A 16,507-nucleotide genomic window follows, 5' to 3' on the forward strand; every position below is an offset into this window, starting at 1 on the left:
TATCTCCCCTTAAACAGCCAGTGGAAGACAACAACGAAAAGTGCAAATAAACCAGAGATATACAAAGTAGAATAGTGAAACCGCCTCCCTTGTTTTTCATGCAAAACGCAATTTTGGATTTTCATAAAAACCATCTGTCTATTTCGAATAAATTACATTATAAGCTATTTTCACATGGATAATCACAAAAGTCAACGACATCTTGTCGCTCTCCAAATGCCTTACAACTATTCAGTAAAGATTCAATTTAGATTTGTTTCTGGTACAAATTCGTAACGTTCAAGGTCACACAATGATTCCTGGTAAAGGTTTTACAAATGCAAGTATCTTATATTCTATTACAATCGTTTAAATATTATAATTGAAATGTATCACAGGTGGAAAGAATCACAAGTTTATCACAGGTTTACAGGCATGCAGTCTTTACAGGCAATCAGCAAGGAGAAAAATATATCTATAAGATGAATGCCAAAGAAATGTGGTAAAAGTTATGATGGCAAAGCTATGCAGTTTCTTAACTTTTACTTGCTTATATATGTCTATAAGATTTGGTGCTTTCATCAAATCTAAATTGAAGAAATTAAAACCGTTTTGTATTTTGGAAATGACAGCAGCGAATATTTACTCAGCAACCCCACCACATGAAAGATTGTCAATCACATGGTATTCATTACAAACATTGATAATTATAAATAAACTACAGAATACCATTTAGTGGGATTTGCTTCAACATTAAATTTGCTGGTAAGATTTTAATTATATTAGTTTGATTTCGCCGCGAACAGAGGTAGATGTAAAGTCGTGTAAGAGGGCCTTGGCCTTGAACAAGACTGTTAATCTCAAACAATAATGATAATAAATAATAAATGTTTATAAGGTATGTTAGACGATGCCAACATAGAAAGGGCTCACTGAGTTGTTGATGGGATCTAACAAACTAGACACTGTGATCCACTTAAACTAAGATTTACGATAACTAAGAAGATAACTAAGATAACTAAGAAGATAACTAAGTTTAAACTAAGATTAACGTTTAGGGAACGACAAGTCATCATTATGCGTATTATTGGTCCTCTAGTAGGACGGTAACAATTTGTATATCCCCCCCCCCCCCTTTATAGCTTGCTTGACTTAGGCCACATGGAACCCAATTTATGGTGTCCTACATCACATTACGTATAGGGATAGCTTTGAACGACAATTTAACTATGACATCGCGTGACCTTATATCTGACCATGTACGTCAAACTGTTATCAAATTTGAACATACTTCTCCCAGCAGACCAGTATGTGCCCAACATTTACTTACCCAACATGGGTCGTCTTAAATAATGTCATTTGACCCCACCAAGACCTTTGGTAACAACACTATATGATTATGGAATAGTGTCTATACATTCGTTAATTTAATTTACAGACAATTTCAGACTTGTGGTTTATGGAACCAAAGTCCCTCGTGGTGAATTAATCACAGCTGTAATATTTTCTAAACGATGGTTTTTAACCTTTGCGTGCTGTTATAATCTCTAGAAAGGCCAGAACAGGGTTTAGTTTGACTATATATAGCTTTCATAAAAAAACAGACAAAAACAAGGTGTACAACTTCTAAGACGGATCTAGTTAATACGCAACAGAATGTTAAAGATAAATCCAAATATTTTTTATAACATTTTAAATTTTTATTTTTATTTTCATATTTTCAAGTGGAAAGTTGAAACTAATTAAACCAGTGACATTAATCAAAGTCATATTTAGGGGTCATATTAAGTTGTTAGGGGCAAGTTTTATATGACAATTATCTGTATTCTATATACCGTAGACCTATATAATACCGGTTATGTTTATGTATGTTTCTTAATAAACCAATTATAATCATAAAGCCCACGTACATACTTTATCAATATTTTCTGCATGATTTAATTTATACCATATTGCAGTCATATTTTCCAAAAAAAAGTCTTTACCGAGATAAAGACAGACACATTTATGACCATCCAATGGACAGCGAAATGTTGACACTTTTCCTCAGGACTTCTTTTAGGAATATTTTGCAAATAAACCAAAGTGTCATAAATCATACAAATAAAGTGTTTGAGATAATTTATTTTGTCATCTTGATTTCCCACCTAAATTAACCTGAAAGTTGTTATAAATATCTTACCCGTTACTGGGAAACCAATGAATCGACTATCCTTGACATTGCGTCAGTAATATTGTACTTTATTAACATTATTTAAGAAAGTATGAAATGCATTGTGCAGCGGGTGTTTCTCATATTTATGAAGCCGAAAAAAAAACTTGTAGGATATAACTGGAGTATTAATCGACTTAACTGTCAAGCGGCAAAACAATAATGTGATTGAATTAATGAAGGCGTCTCAGCAATGTTTACTTGGCTACTTAAAAGTACGGAACGTGTTGCGTTTTGACATTCATGTTGAGCTTAGCATGATATAAGATATAGATGCATGATGTATTGGCCATAATAACACCCGTTGGTGAGCTCAGTACAACGTACCATTCACAAGAAACAAGTCGCCTGTTCATAAATATATGAGAAAGAGGGGAGGGACAGTTTTCGAAGCAACCAATTATATTTTACAACTTAACCTAATGAAATTCTAGAGACCAGTGCGGTCTTTACTAGATGTATTAATCTTTCCATTCATAAACCTGCTGTATCGTTTCGTGCAAATACTATATGAAGTTGCCCTCTCGCCTTAAAGGACATGATTAGCGGGTAACTAGCTTAAGTAATTAATGACGATAAGCACACCCTCGTCTAGCCACTTATATGCAAATTAGGTACTAGAGTGTGTGCACAACCCTTTGCACCGTGCAATATATTCTATCTTTGTAATTTAAATTTACATATTTTAAATATTCATATTAGTTTCCATCACCTTTACGTTAATTCTTTCATTAAATACATATACTGATAAGAAAAAATGCCATGCCTGAGTATACATGTATTTAGCAGGTCCCATATGGATACGTTTATTCCATAAGCCATGCATGTCGCGTAACATATCTACAACAGTGTACATTCATCAACTGAATGTTAGATATCGCTGAATGAGAGTCAACATTCCCCCTCCCCCCCCCCCCTCTAGATCTCAGATGATCATTAAATGTTAGCCCACACCACACGGCTTTGAATACATTCACATGCTCTGCATCATATTCTTGTCTTGATAAACTTGTCAACTTTGACTCACATTTGTCACAAATAAGATACAAATTTGTTTGATGTAAATGTAATTTGTCCCGTCTCTTCCTCGTTCTATTTGATATCCCTTTTAAGCAAACCATATTGTTAACTATATCTGACACCGTTTCATCCCTTTATCAGTCTTTTACGTTTTGAGAAAAGTAAGCTACATAAACGAACACTAGATTTAGGAATACCTTACAAACATCAATGTAACGGTTATAGCCCATAAATTTATACCAACATTTTGTAAAGATTATGTGCTGAAGCTGCACGTGTATGTTCAAATTCCCCCCTTTACTACCCTTTTTACACTGAAGCGAAGATTGTAGTACTGGCATATTCAAGTAAACGGTTTTAGGCTCACTTACCTTTCAAGATTTTGCTGTCTGCGAAAAGGAATCTGATTCATGAAAAACGGAAAGCTTGGCACGTAATAATATTTGGCAAGTAGATCTGTGCACTTCGGAAATCTCTGTAATCAGAAGAGATCTCCTTCTTCTACAAACTCTTATAAAACAATTCCTTGGTTCACCTTTTCTTCTCCTATGGACATTTTTACATACAGGATGAAAACATTTCTAAGTATCAAGGTGAATTCTCGGCTATAGCGGAAGATCATGACATCATGAAGTGACGTTATAGTATTAAGTCAACTTACGGTTAGTAACCTGAAAATTTGGTTTTCAGCAACTTTCCCCCTTTTCAAGTATTTATTCGTTTGACCGCGCTTTCTCACATAAAGTCATTTATTTATTCATTCTAGATTCTGCGAACCAATTGTTTAAAGTTTCGCCTACATAGTCGCCCTGTTATCGTTAAATGATTGTTCACGGTTCCCATTGAAATTTATGATCAATTGGAAATTACATGTCACAATATTAGCGTCAAGTTTCTTTCTTAAGCATTTCCAATTTTTTTTTTTTTCGCAGCCGATAGTTAACCCGTGTTACATTTCACCATAGTTTGTAAACATAGTTTCGTCTCCGTTTGACGTATCATTTGTACTCAATTTGACATATATCTCACACACTTAGAAACTCAGCGATTGATACACAGCTTCCTGCCATGAAGGAGACTCGTTGAGTCCTTCGTTTGGGCCTTTTCTTTAAGTCCATTATGTATCTTATGTTCTTTATAGCAACTTATATTTACTTTGTCAAACGGCTGAATAAAACGTGCATGGTGGTAGAATTCACGCCTATACCGTCAAAAAACAGTTCTTATTGAGTGTGAGAAAGTTGGTTTAGGTGCTGTTACGTTTTCACTAGCAATTCTTCCAATTGTTTTGCCATGCCGTGACATTTACTCTTACTGTGTCGATATCAATAAGATGTCTCACACTTAGAAGAATGACGTAATTGACAAATTATATCACCTTACCTTTCATGTGCCCTTTCCCTTCGTTTTCATGAAACACTTAACTGCAATAAGGCAAATGAGATGTATACGCCACTGGAATGAATATATGACGTGTAATATTACTGTCATGTTATCGGACTTTACGCTATATCTCAATAGTTTTAATCATCATGAAAATTTGTTACATAACAGCGGACTTGTAGAACGGGTACAACATCGCGATTACGAGTACAATCCCTTTGTATGAGTAACAATACCAGTACAAAGCTGTAAACGCGAGTACAACTAACGAATATTGCGATAGTATATCTGTACTATAGATTTACAATATGCCTCCAATGTAAGAGTTAAGTCTATGCTGGAATACTAGAAAGAGTAAGGATTAACTGTTAGTCTATGTAAACATGCATATAGTACTGTAATATTACCCATGCAATTTCTATGTCATGCACTGTATATTATTTACTAATAATGGGTGTTTATTATTACTAAGAATTAGGGGTGTATATTAAGTGTTAACTTACCAATGCATGGTTAACACTACTGTGTTGCGTTTCAAGTTGCTGTATATCTTACAGTGACATCAACAACACATGTTATATGTCGCTGTTATATAGCATTAATCATAACAATAGTACATATGTATAATGGTTGTCACTCTAGCCTGGGAATAAAGTTAATCACACGTGAACTCTCTATTCATCAGTCTGTTTGTATTGAACACAATAGCGCGTGCAGCCAAGCTAAGAGTACGATAATGTCAAGGGGAGTGGTGTTGTTTTTTTTTTTAACTTAAACTTGAGTACATTGACCTCAGGAGTGACACCAGAACAATGTGTTAGCTAACCATCACACGGTCAGATAAATTGTCATTAGCCCCAGGGCTGCTGACAAGTGGGGAAACTTCTGGCTACAGCTCCGAGCCCCTGGGCCAATAAGGTGGACCGGGGAATATGGGATAAACAATAATGTAATATAATTTTCATAATGTTTTTGAGGAAATATGAAGACATTTTTAAAAAGGGGGACCAAGTGACATAATTGTTACAGAGGCCCGACCATGGTTCTCGATGCCCCCGATGAGACCTCTCCCTTGGTTAAATTCATTAAAACGGTATTGTATGCATGCGTTCCATTTTGTATATTGTGAAACATGTATCGTATACACACGGAAAGCCAATTATATAGTTCCTTTTTACTGTAACTATGGTAATAATGATACCAAGAAAAATTGTGTAGTAACGTAAATAAGTGACTCGTGCCGAGTGTTCTGTTTGCAAACTACTTATCTCATTTAATTTGTCATCGGTCTCTTTGGCGTTGGTAGTGTCGAAACGCAAGTCGATGATAACATATAGACCCTATCAAATATAGTTAGATTACTGTATTATTTCCAGTACACATACTAATATCTCTCTGAGAATGGCTTGCATGCATCAGTTTCTCTACGCCAATTGACAACTTAAAGGAGAACCAAAGCAAAATCAACTGATGGTACAGGCTATAGAGAGCAACGACTATGGCCTACAATAACAGAAACTGATAAAAGCAAATATTGTATAGATCATGTCTAAGTCAATCACTTTTATTCTTTTCATATTTTTTTGGGTATTTCGAAAACACTCTTTCACTTTAACACGAAATAAATATGAATTTGAATCAAACGGATCATATGGAAACAGCCATGTGCATATAATTTATGATACTCTTCGGCGAATGACGTGTATTGTAAACAAAGCGCATCTCTCAGCGTGAATTGTTTAGCTTAAGGGTACATTATGCATTGTACAGCAAAGTCAGAACCGCCTTTGTAATGCTGGTGATTGGGTATATTATTGTCGTTAAGAGGTTTTCCACCTCATAAAGATATGTAGATTATCAAAAGTCATCGAGAGTTGTATTCAGGCTACGCATCTACACGCATTGTATTATCCTAATAGCTAAAAACCAGAAACAAATACTCATTTACAGGTTTGGGAATTAGTTGAATCTATAAGAAAAACATTTAGAGTTTGTTTCGTCTTCTTCTATTGTCTTTGCTTTGATTGTATTTGCATATAATAAAACTAACAATTTCTATAACTAACAATTAGTCGCAATCATGTTTTCATTGTAACATGTAACTTTCTGTTCCTTTCTTCAGTGCATGGTCGTTGATACGTTTGAACCATACATATATGTACGTATATAAGGTCCGTGGTTTCAGTCCATTATAAATTGACATGTTTTACCAGACTGAAAGTTGTAAAGAAAATTAAACAATTATAGCGATATAGTGGACAAAAAAAGTTGGAGGGCCTGACGTTTCGATCCTTTAAGCAAGATCTTTGTCAAAGGTAAACCATTTTTCAATTCATTTGTTTAATTCCCCTTATTGCTATATTTTAGAACGTTTCCATCCATTTTCTTTGTACTAATGTAATAGTCCTGGAAGAAGAGATTAAACCCATACTGGTTTCCAACGGATAATGAACTTTAAGTCACATATTTACATTAATATGTCGAAGATTTTAAAAATTCTCCCGAGTTCTTTCGTATACGACGATATTGAAAGCCATTAACAGCGTCGGACAATGAGCTTTGCTAATGTTCTCCGACCGTTTTAAGAGGAAACGGAAATGAAACGACACGCCTGGTATTATTGAATTCAAAAGACTCCAGTTTATTTAGTTTAATCGATCTTCGTTGGCTAGAGAGTCTTGTTGTTTGACTAAAAACCAAAAAAAAGAAGAAAAAAGCGGGAGACAAGAATTGAATCTTAGAATTGGCGACGACTTTTTTTTTTGTGTTATTAATAGTTCCCTTTAACTGGGTCCTTGCGCTCTTCATTGAATCATCTTTTATTCACATATTATGTCCATTATACAGTGGATCTTACAAGAGCATATATATATTACATCAATATTATAACATTTATTGATATTTGGGGAAAAGATCAAATTTGTTTTAAACAAAACATTCGAACATATTTTGTAAGTTTTGTTATATCATTTGTCTTATCATTCATTTCACTGTGCAAAGTGTCTCTTCCTTGTACATATATTTTCTTTGATTAAGTAAACTACGAGAGCTTTTATTTGTATGTTACTGTATCTTCTTAATGTGTCGGGTAATAAGTTTGAGAGAAATATTCGAGCACTAGAATTCTGCATTAATCTTATATAAAAAGGACAGGATAAACCTAACATATTGATCCACATCTGTGAAAATTCTTCTGGGAAATTCTTCACGAAAATGTTCTTTACATTAAAATTCTCAAAGAATTCGAATGAACGGTATACATACCAATCGTAAGTCATTTACAATGCGATAACTGTAACACATTTCCCTATAGCTCGATTCACATGAGATAACATGGTAGTTGATTTTGACACAGAGGAAGTATTATTTTACTAAAAACCACGCGTCTTGACAACTTAAATGCATACGCACGAAAAGCTGTCAATTTCTCAAACAGTGTCCCATTTGAGACCATCTTTATTATAAGTCTCTTACTTATAGCCATCTATATATAATTCGGCCTTAAACGTTTCCAACCAATTCTATAGGCATGCGCACTGCCTAGTGTGCATGCAGTGTGCATACTATTATTATTATTATTATTATTTAAACATTTCTAAAGCGCACATATATATGTAAAAACATAAGCTATGGCGCTGTACAAACTTAAAAGAGTAAAGGTAAAAAACTAGGCACACTGCATAGTGAAATAGACAACTTGTTTACCCTTGTGTACAACATCCCATCACAATCCGTGTACTTTTTCGAGCACGTTTTGTGGTATGAATCCATCCTGGTTTTATTTCTTTAAACTGGAGACCTACAAAATGGTTCCTAAAAATTGAATTTGCTCTGCGCTTAACAGTCTTCTTGCGATCTTACAGTCTTATCTTATAATATTGTAGAGGATGATATCACACAAGCACATCCGTTTAAATACTATATTTATCTTTTCAAGGTTACAGAGGCAGCAATTCACCCTGATAATATGATCACACATACCTCACGACTAGTGATGTATTGTGTGCTGACTGTGCTCCTTTCGAAATAGTTGTGAAGTTACAACGTCTTCATCAGGGGAGTCTCGTGTAACTATGTAACCTTGCGGTCATGATCGTGTGAACCTTTGTACTGCGTATATATAGCTTTGCGCCATTCCACTCGTTATGTGTTTGTAATCATACTGCCTTCATCGAGTGAATCTCGCGCTGAGTGCGTTAATTTACACACACACAGCGAGCAGTATATAGCTTTGAAGAAAAGACTTCGGTAAATGAAGGACATCATATCAGTCCATAGCCCAGCTACAGAAGAAGAGCAGCCAATGGCCGCACACAGTGAACGATAACTACTTAGCAAAAAACTAAAGATTAGAGAGAGAGACAGAGCTCAGTAGATGGGAAAGCAGTCAATAGCTATACAGAAGAGGAGCAGTCAATATAGCTTTACACAGCGAGTAGTCAATAGCCTCAAACAGAGAGCAGCCACTGTAGCTAAAGTAAGAAGGGGAAACGGGAAAACAGTGCATAGCTATAGAAGAAGGCCTTTATATAGTCCCTCACATGATTTCTAGATGAAGAAATGAGATTATCATAGCTGGTAAATGTTAAATCAGTCAATAGCCACAGGGAGAGCAGTCAATAGCTACAGGGAGAGCAGTCAATAGCTACAGGGAGAGCAGTCAACATGTACAGGAAGAGCAGTCAATAGCTACAAGGAGAGCAGCCAATAGCTACATGGAGAGCAGTCAATAGCTACAGTATGAGCAGTCAATAGCTACAAGGAGAGCAGTCAATAGCCACAGGGAGAGCAGTCAACATGTACAGGAAGAGCAGTCAATAGCTACATGGAGAGCAGTCAATAGCCACAGGGAAAGTAGTCAATAACTACACGGAGAGCAGTCAATAGCAACAGGGAGATCAGTCAATAGGTACATGGAGAGCAGTCAATAGCTACAGGAAGGGTAGTCAATGGGTACAGGAAGAGCAGTCAATAGCTACAGTAAGACCAGTCAATAGCTACAGTAAGAGCAGTCAATAGCTACAGTATGAGCAGTCAATAGCTACAGGGAGAGCAGTCAATAGTTACAAGGATAGCAGTCAATAGCTACAGGAAGGGTAGTCAATGGGTACAGGAAGAGCAGTCAATAGCTACAGTAAGACCAGTCAATAGCTACAGTAAGAGCAGTCAATAGCTACAGGGGGAGCAGTCAATAGACTCACAAAGCGAGCAGTGATTATAGCTGAACGAAGAAAACTAGTGACCGGGAACACATTTAATAGGTAGAAAAGAGGAGCAGCTAGTAAATATATATGCCAGGGCTTCAGCCAAGGAAGATCTTTACGAAAAGAACGACATTAATTCTCCTTTAAAGGGGTTGGAGGGGCACATGAAAAGAACTTACCGGTAACATAGAATACATTTTTTTTCCATTTTGACCTGATTGACTTTTGCCAATCATTTTTAAAATGCCACCAAACTTACCTTTCTCCTCTGAGTATAATGTCGGTCCCTGTCTCTTCTGCTTTCCTTTCATCACTTTGTGAATTTCCGACTTAATTATTAACCCATCTTCATCTTCGCTTATTCTTATTTCATACCTTTGGGATACCCAAATTTGTTATTCAATGCATGAAAGAGCGAAATTTCCTTGATAAGAGAGAATTTTCAATTTCAGCGACAAGTTTCCGTACAGAGTGATATTTTCAGAGGGGGGAAGAAAAAGAACTTCACAGAAATATCTCTCAACTGGTTAGTATAAATTTGGCACCAGTGTAAAGAATTGTTCAACTGTTTAGCTTGTATAATATTGATGAGCCCAAATGCACCTCCTCCGTGGACAATCGATCAGGATTTAAAGTAACAATGGGGCACACTTAACCCCCCTTTAGTGACAGCTACTAATTACTTATTTTAGTGACGGGAATCCCGATTGTCTCCAAACATTGCAATCTTTCTTCCATCTTCCCGTTCCATGCAGGTAATATTTGGAAGAGCACAATTCAATATACCAACGTCTTACAAAAGTGACTTATTGACATAACAAGATTGATCTCTAATTCTTACAGTTTAAGTTGGCGAAAATGAGGTCGAAACTCTAGGAGTAAATGTAATGATCTGTGAAACATTTAAATATAAACTAGTAGTAGGACTGATGATTTATGATCATGTTTAATGCTGCATTTATTTTTTTCGATTCTGCTCCAATCTGATGAGAATCAAACACCGCCAATTTAAGAAAGTACCAGTTACCTGAGACTGAACAGTATACTTTAGTCCATGTTCCACAATCGCACCAGAAACGATGGCATTTCAGGCAACAATGTTTACAAGATGAGGTAAAGTATGATTGATAGACGGTTATCATATATACGAAAGACGCTCGGTCAAGGGGATGGACCCCCTTTTCGACCTGATCAAAAGATTAAAAGTATCATGATTACAATAAACTTGTGTGTAGACCTAATTGCAGATCAAACTTTCCTTTTATATGGGGAAAGAAAATATGTCATTAAATTCATAACTTTTGCTTGTGTCTTCAGTAAAATATGTGGCTGTAAGCTATAATTGTGTTAATAAGGCTGATAAAGCCAAAACCGTATGGCAGCAGGGAACCTGATAATTTGTTTTCAACTCGGGAAATCAAAGTCGTTCAGCGAATCAGGACGAATATTCCATATATTATATATATTCAGAACAGTATTGGCTTCCCTAAAATATAAACCTATTTTCTTGCCTCCAAATCAGGGCAAGAGAACTGTCATCTCAACCTACGTAGGGATTGCGAATTAAATGGCACATCGGGTCCCGTATGATTCACTCGACTTTACATAACAGTTGTTTTTTTTTTGCTACAAAAAAAATGAAATAAATAATGGAGGTCTTTTCTGAGTTTGTTCCTATCTTACAAATGTATTAAGATCGGACATGATGAAATTGCCGGGCAAGACAACTAATACTTGCAGCGATGCGCGTATAATGGAGAACTGTACTGATACTAAAAGATGAAAAAAAAGTGTATGTACATTTTCTTATACACTATTTTCAAACACAGCAATTCGATGTTGTTTGGAAGAAATGGTCAAGGTGATATCGGATATTTAATGAGATGCAAATGATGTATATTCGGTTTTTGGTTTTGGCTGACCAACTGTGTGTGAGGTATACGTATAAAGTATATAAAGACCATCGAAATATAAACTGTTATAATGCAACTGCGACATAATTCTACACCAATCATCTATGAAAAGTAACGTCTGAGTTCAACTGTATAAATATACATGCCATATCCTCTGAGCGACCACTGTAACGTAATTAATAACTCATAAAGTGGTACTTAACGTATAATTGGTCAATCATCAATTTTAGTGATTTGTTTTTTGGTTTAACACGAAAACACAACTCGTAAGAAAATGTGTTCATCTAATGTTACGGAAAAGTAATTTAAAATTGTGTCCTTCATTGAAGATCCATTAACACTTCACTTGTCTCTTAAAGGGAGACAATACTCTATATAGTTAGTAAAAAACCCTCATGATGAAGGTGTATATCGCCAGGGCGAACATCTAGAAACAAACTTGCTTTGTTATTTTCGATGTTGCTGATCGTGATATCAGTTTTGTTCTTGATTTACTTTAGCTATTGATTGATGTTGCTGATGTTGATTTGTACATGATGTTTATTTTGTCCCTGTTTTAGTTCATGTTTATCATGATATCGTTGTTGTTGATGTTGTTATCTATTGTTTGTCGTCGCTGCTTGTTTATCCTGTTGTAGTTCATGTTTATCATGATATCATTGTTGTTGATGTTGTTATCTGCTGTTTGTCGTCGCTGTTTGTTTATCCTGTTTTAGTTCATGTTTATCATGATATCATTGTTGTTGATGTTGTTATCTGCTGTTTGTCGTCGCTGTTTGTTTATCCTGTTTTAGTTCATGTTTATCATGATATCATTGTTGTTGATGTTGCTACTTGCTGTTTGTCGTCGCTGTTTGTTTATCCTGTTGTAGTTCATGTTTATCATGATCTCATTGTTGTCGCTATCTGCTATCTACTGTTTATTGTTATTATTGTTTTGCTTTGGTCACAGATGATGCAGTCACTTTTGATAATGATATCGTTCTTGTGGTTGATGTTGTTTTCCTATAAAGGTTTCTGATAAAGTAGATTATGAAGATGCCGATGTTCTTACTCATTGTTGATCATGTTGATGTTGACATCACTGTTGTTGTTGTTGTTGATAAGTTTACACGAGTTCTAAACGAGCTAACTCAACAAGCTAACAACCGATAAAGAACTATAGCTTACCACGATTATGACGTGTACCCTTCCTCATGTCACAGTTGCTTATTTTCATCTAAATAGCAAGCTTTTAAACAGTAAAACGATACTAGGCTGTTTGTCTACATTTGTCTACATCTTAACTGTTTTCAGCTTTATATTTGAAAGATGGCTTTGCTGCTGTTGCTGCTGGGATAATAATCAACAAGTGACATTACGCAGCCTACACAAAGACGGCAGACAAATAAACATGGACCGGAGGGAAGACATTATGACAGACCTGAGATAACATCTTAGGACAATTGTATAACAGTTGGAAGTTTGGACTGAAGTAAAATATGGCTACTTCCGTTTGCATCGTAACTTCTTTGGTCATGAAATATACTCTTATACATAATTTACATTTTACCATAACGCAAGCTAATAAACACTCATGTATAGCTTTAAATTGCTGCATTATAGTCACTATAGACCCTGTTTCAAAGTTTGTAAGCGTCTCTCACTTTTTGATGTATCACAAAACACTCAGAGTTGACCTACCACACTGTTATAATAGTTGTACCGAGCCTAGCCTACTTCGCTAATAAGAAGCCCGGTGTGAAGCGATTATTAACGTGTAACAGTACGTAATTGATGATAGCTAATTGCACATGTTTGAACGGAAGAAAAATATTACAAACTGCCTCTTAAACTATGAGTACTATGATACATTAAGCCAAGTGCAGATACTAAGTTTAATTGTTTCAACAAGATGTTCTGGTTAACAAACAGTTTGTCTATCCATACCAATTGAACTTGACCTTTTTATTTGGTGTTAATGGTCATATTGTTTCTTTCAAATCTTTATTCCTTTAATTATTTAGATGAAACAATACAGCCGCCCATTTACTGTGAAAGGTGTCCCTTTATTAATGTACTTTGACTCAATTTTAATTGCTTTTTCGCGGGTCATTTATACTACATTAATACTCATTAAAAATTGCAACATCCCAGGGGATATAAACAATTGATATCTGATCAGAACGGCTACATTTGCAAGAACACATAATCATGGAACGGTATAGTACGTCCACTAACATCGAAAATTGGACCGTTGTTGATTCCTGTTGTCATAAATATTAGTTTTTAACATACGGTCAAATACTGGCAGAAATTGGTACCGAGGTGTCAGGTTATGAATAATGGAAGGTAATTTAATTTTTATCTGCTGAACATTTGTGCTATAATGAGCCGCGAATATCTGCTGTAATTACGTTACTAATTAAAGCGGAAAATAAGTATAACAATGGATGCATATCTACCACATGCTTTCAACACGATCATACTCATACAGATACATTCTTCTTTCCAAGCAAACACTTTTATCAATACTGTGACGTGTACGGAATGAAGGATGAGTAGCCTGTACAGCTTCACGTGGACTTGGGCATTATATACAGAACGATACCTTGCGAATGTGTGTTTAGTTGCATAGGAGCAAGGAGGTGTTTGATGTGGTCTCATACAAAATGACGATCCTGGTGGAAGCAATGCAGACAGTGGGGGGGGGGGGGTGGGGTGGGGAATGGGTAGTTGGAGGAGAGGGGAATAAATGATATGTGGTAGCTTCAAATCAAAACGGCACACTGGTCCGTGTATTTAATGGCAGTGGCGTAGGAAGGTACTTTTGAGTGGGGGGGCTGAAGACTGATGGCCGGCCTGGGGGAGGGGTCTAAGGGGAGGGGGTATCCCCCTCCCCTTTGGACTTTTTTTGCATTTCCAGGAGGCCTCAGATGCAATTTGGTGCAATATAGCACACTTCAACACCCACTCCATTTTGTAAAGAATTTTGCATTTTCACCTGGCCTTAGATGCAATTTGGTGCTTCAAATGAGATTTTTTCTCATTTGGAAATGAAAAAGGGGTTTTCTGACTTGCGGAGCGGGGGGGGGGGGCGGAACGATACTTCCGCCCCCATATTTTTCACTGGGGGGCTGGCGCCCCCCCAGCCCCCCGGTTCCTACGCCCTTGTTTAATGGCTTGCAATGATTTCCCACCGTAGGTTCGTAAGCTGAATTTTGCAAGTGTATATTTGTAACCATACATCATTTACACAGAGTTTTAAATTATAGCTGATATAAGAATATTTAACGGAATAAATATCCACATACCAAAAATGTCGATAATTATATATTCCGGATACACTATTCGACGTGTAGTGTAGCATGCTACCGTAGTGTATAAGTTCCATATTGTTGAAAATATGATCATAGCGTGTATATAATAATTAATAATTAATTAATAAACAATAAGGAAGTCCTCATGTACAAGCTTGTTACTTAAAATGAACCTAAATTCACAAACCTGGCCCAAAGCCAAGTTGTGTATGGTATAGTTTAACCTATAACCCTTTTAACGAATCATGTTTCTTGTAAAACCTCGACATGTTGTTGGCGAGGCATGCCTACTTACTATCTTAATTTGTCTGGTTCGAAATGCTAACAAAGTAATCACAGAGCTTTTCCCCCATTAAAAATATTGTTCCAAATTAACTTTTTCTTTTGGGCGAAATACTGCAATTAAGTGACAATGCAGTCATTACGTTCTCCAAGGCAACTAAATCGATATGAATCGAGAGAACGCGAAAGTTTTTGAAAAACAAATTTTAAAGACCCCAAACTCACATGCAATTGATGATGTACAATGATGGTGCACTGTACAACGGATAGTTAGGTAAGCAGTATGGTAGCGTATATGAAGATATTATATATTATTAGTATAGGTGCATAAACTGTATGACCGGTAGCATTGCTTAGTTGCATATTGTTAATATTTACGGTTGATTAACACACATACACGGACACATCTTCCATCACACTGAGAAATGAATCACATGCCTATATATAATACTTGTAAATCATTATGAAAGATCTTTGAACTATAGTTGCGAGCACAGGCGTTCTTGTCAAATTGATTAAAATAAGAAATAAAATCATTCTTATACTAAAACTAGATCACTCATTTAAATTCATCATAGATATGTTACGGAGGGCTTGGCAGAATATAACTTCAATCTATATGAACATAAATTTCAATTCGACTGAAAAAAAAAAATTAAATTGCATCCGACTGGTATCAAAGACCATCCATGGGAATATTTGAAAGTGTTTGACATTTTGACCGAATGATGCGTCTTGAAAGGTATGAGTACCCAGTGACAATTGACATGTACAATTTACGCCTTTCATAGTTGTTAAAATAATGATAAATTTAGGGACTTAAGTCAATTTTGTCATTGACGTCACCATGAAGTAAGAGAACTGAGAACCTTTTACAAAAAACAAAGTGGGGGGAGATTACCTCAAAATTTGCCATGATCAACTGAGGAAGTCCAACATCGCCAGACTCTCAGTTTTAAAGTTAACGCCTCTTGACCCTCGCTTGTTTTTGCTTATACGTTAAATATTCTATTTATTCGTCAGTGAAAAGAGGAAGATAAAAAAAATCAACTAGTTTTTCTTTCCAAAGAGAAAGAAGAAAAGGAAAGAAAAGAGAAGAAAAAATTTTTAGCGGATAAACCCTCTAGGAAAGTTCATCTCAAGAAGATAACAGATTTTGAACCCACAACATGAGGCCAGTTAACATATACGGTCTGATCAAAATTGCCATAGGCT

At 35.9% G+C, this 16,507-nt stretch overlaps 1 protein-coding gene across 8 annotated transcripts in view; it reads right to left on the reverse strand.

Moving 5' to 3' along the window:
- The window catches only part of LOC139966486 (NADPH oxidase 5-like), a 193,466-nt gene that overhangs the window by 107,050 nt on the left and 69,909 nt on the right, over window positions 1-16,507 (reverse strand). The window contains exon 1 of one of the 8 annotated variants that reach the window (XM_071969544.1): window positions 5,098-5,116. The exons of the other annotated variants lie outside the window; for them this stretch is intronic. The gene's annotated coding sequence lies outside the window, so the exon portion shown is untranslated. Of the gene's footprint in view, window positions 1-5,097; window positions 5,117-16,507 lie in introns of those variants that run through there. 8 annotated transcript variants of the gene reach the window in all.

This window comes from Apostichopus japonicus, chromosome 4, assembly GCF_037975245.1.
Source record: "Apostichopus japonicus isolate 1M-3 chromosome 4, ASM3797524v1, whole genome shotgun sequence".
Classification (NCBI taxonomy): Eukaryota; Metazoa; Echinodermata; class Holothuroidea; order Aspidochirotida; family Stichopodidae; genus Apostichopus; species Apostichopus japonicus.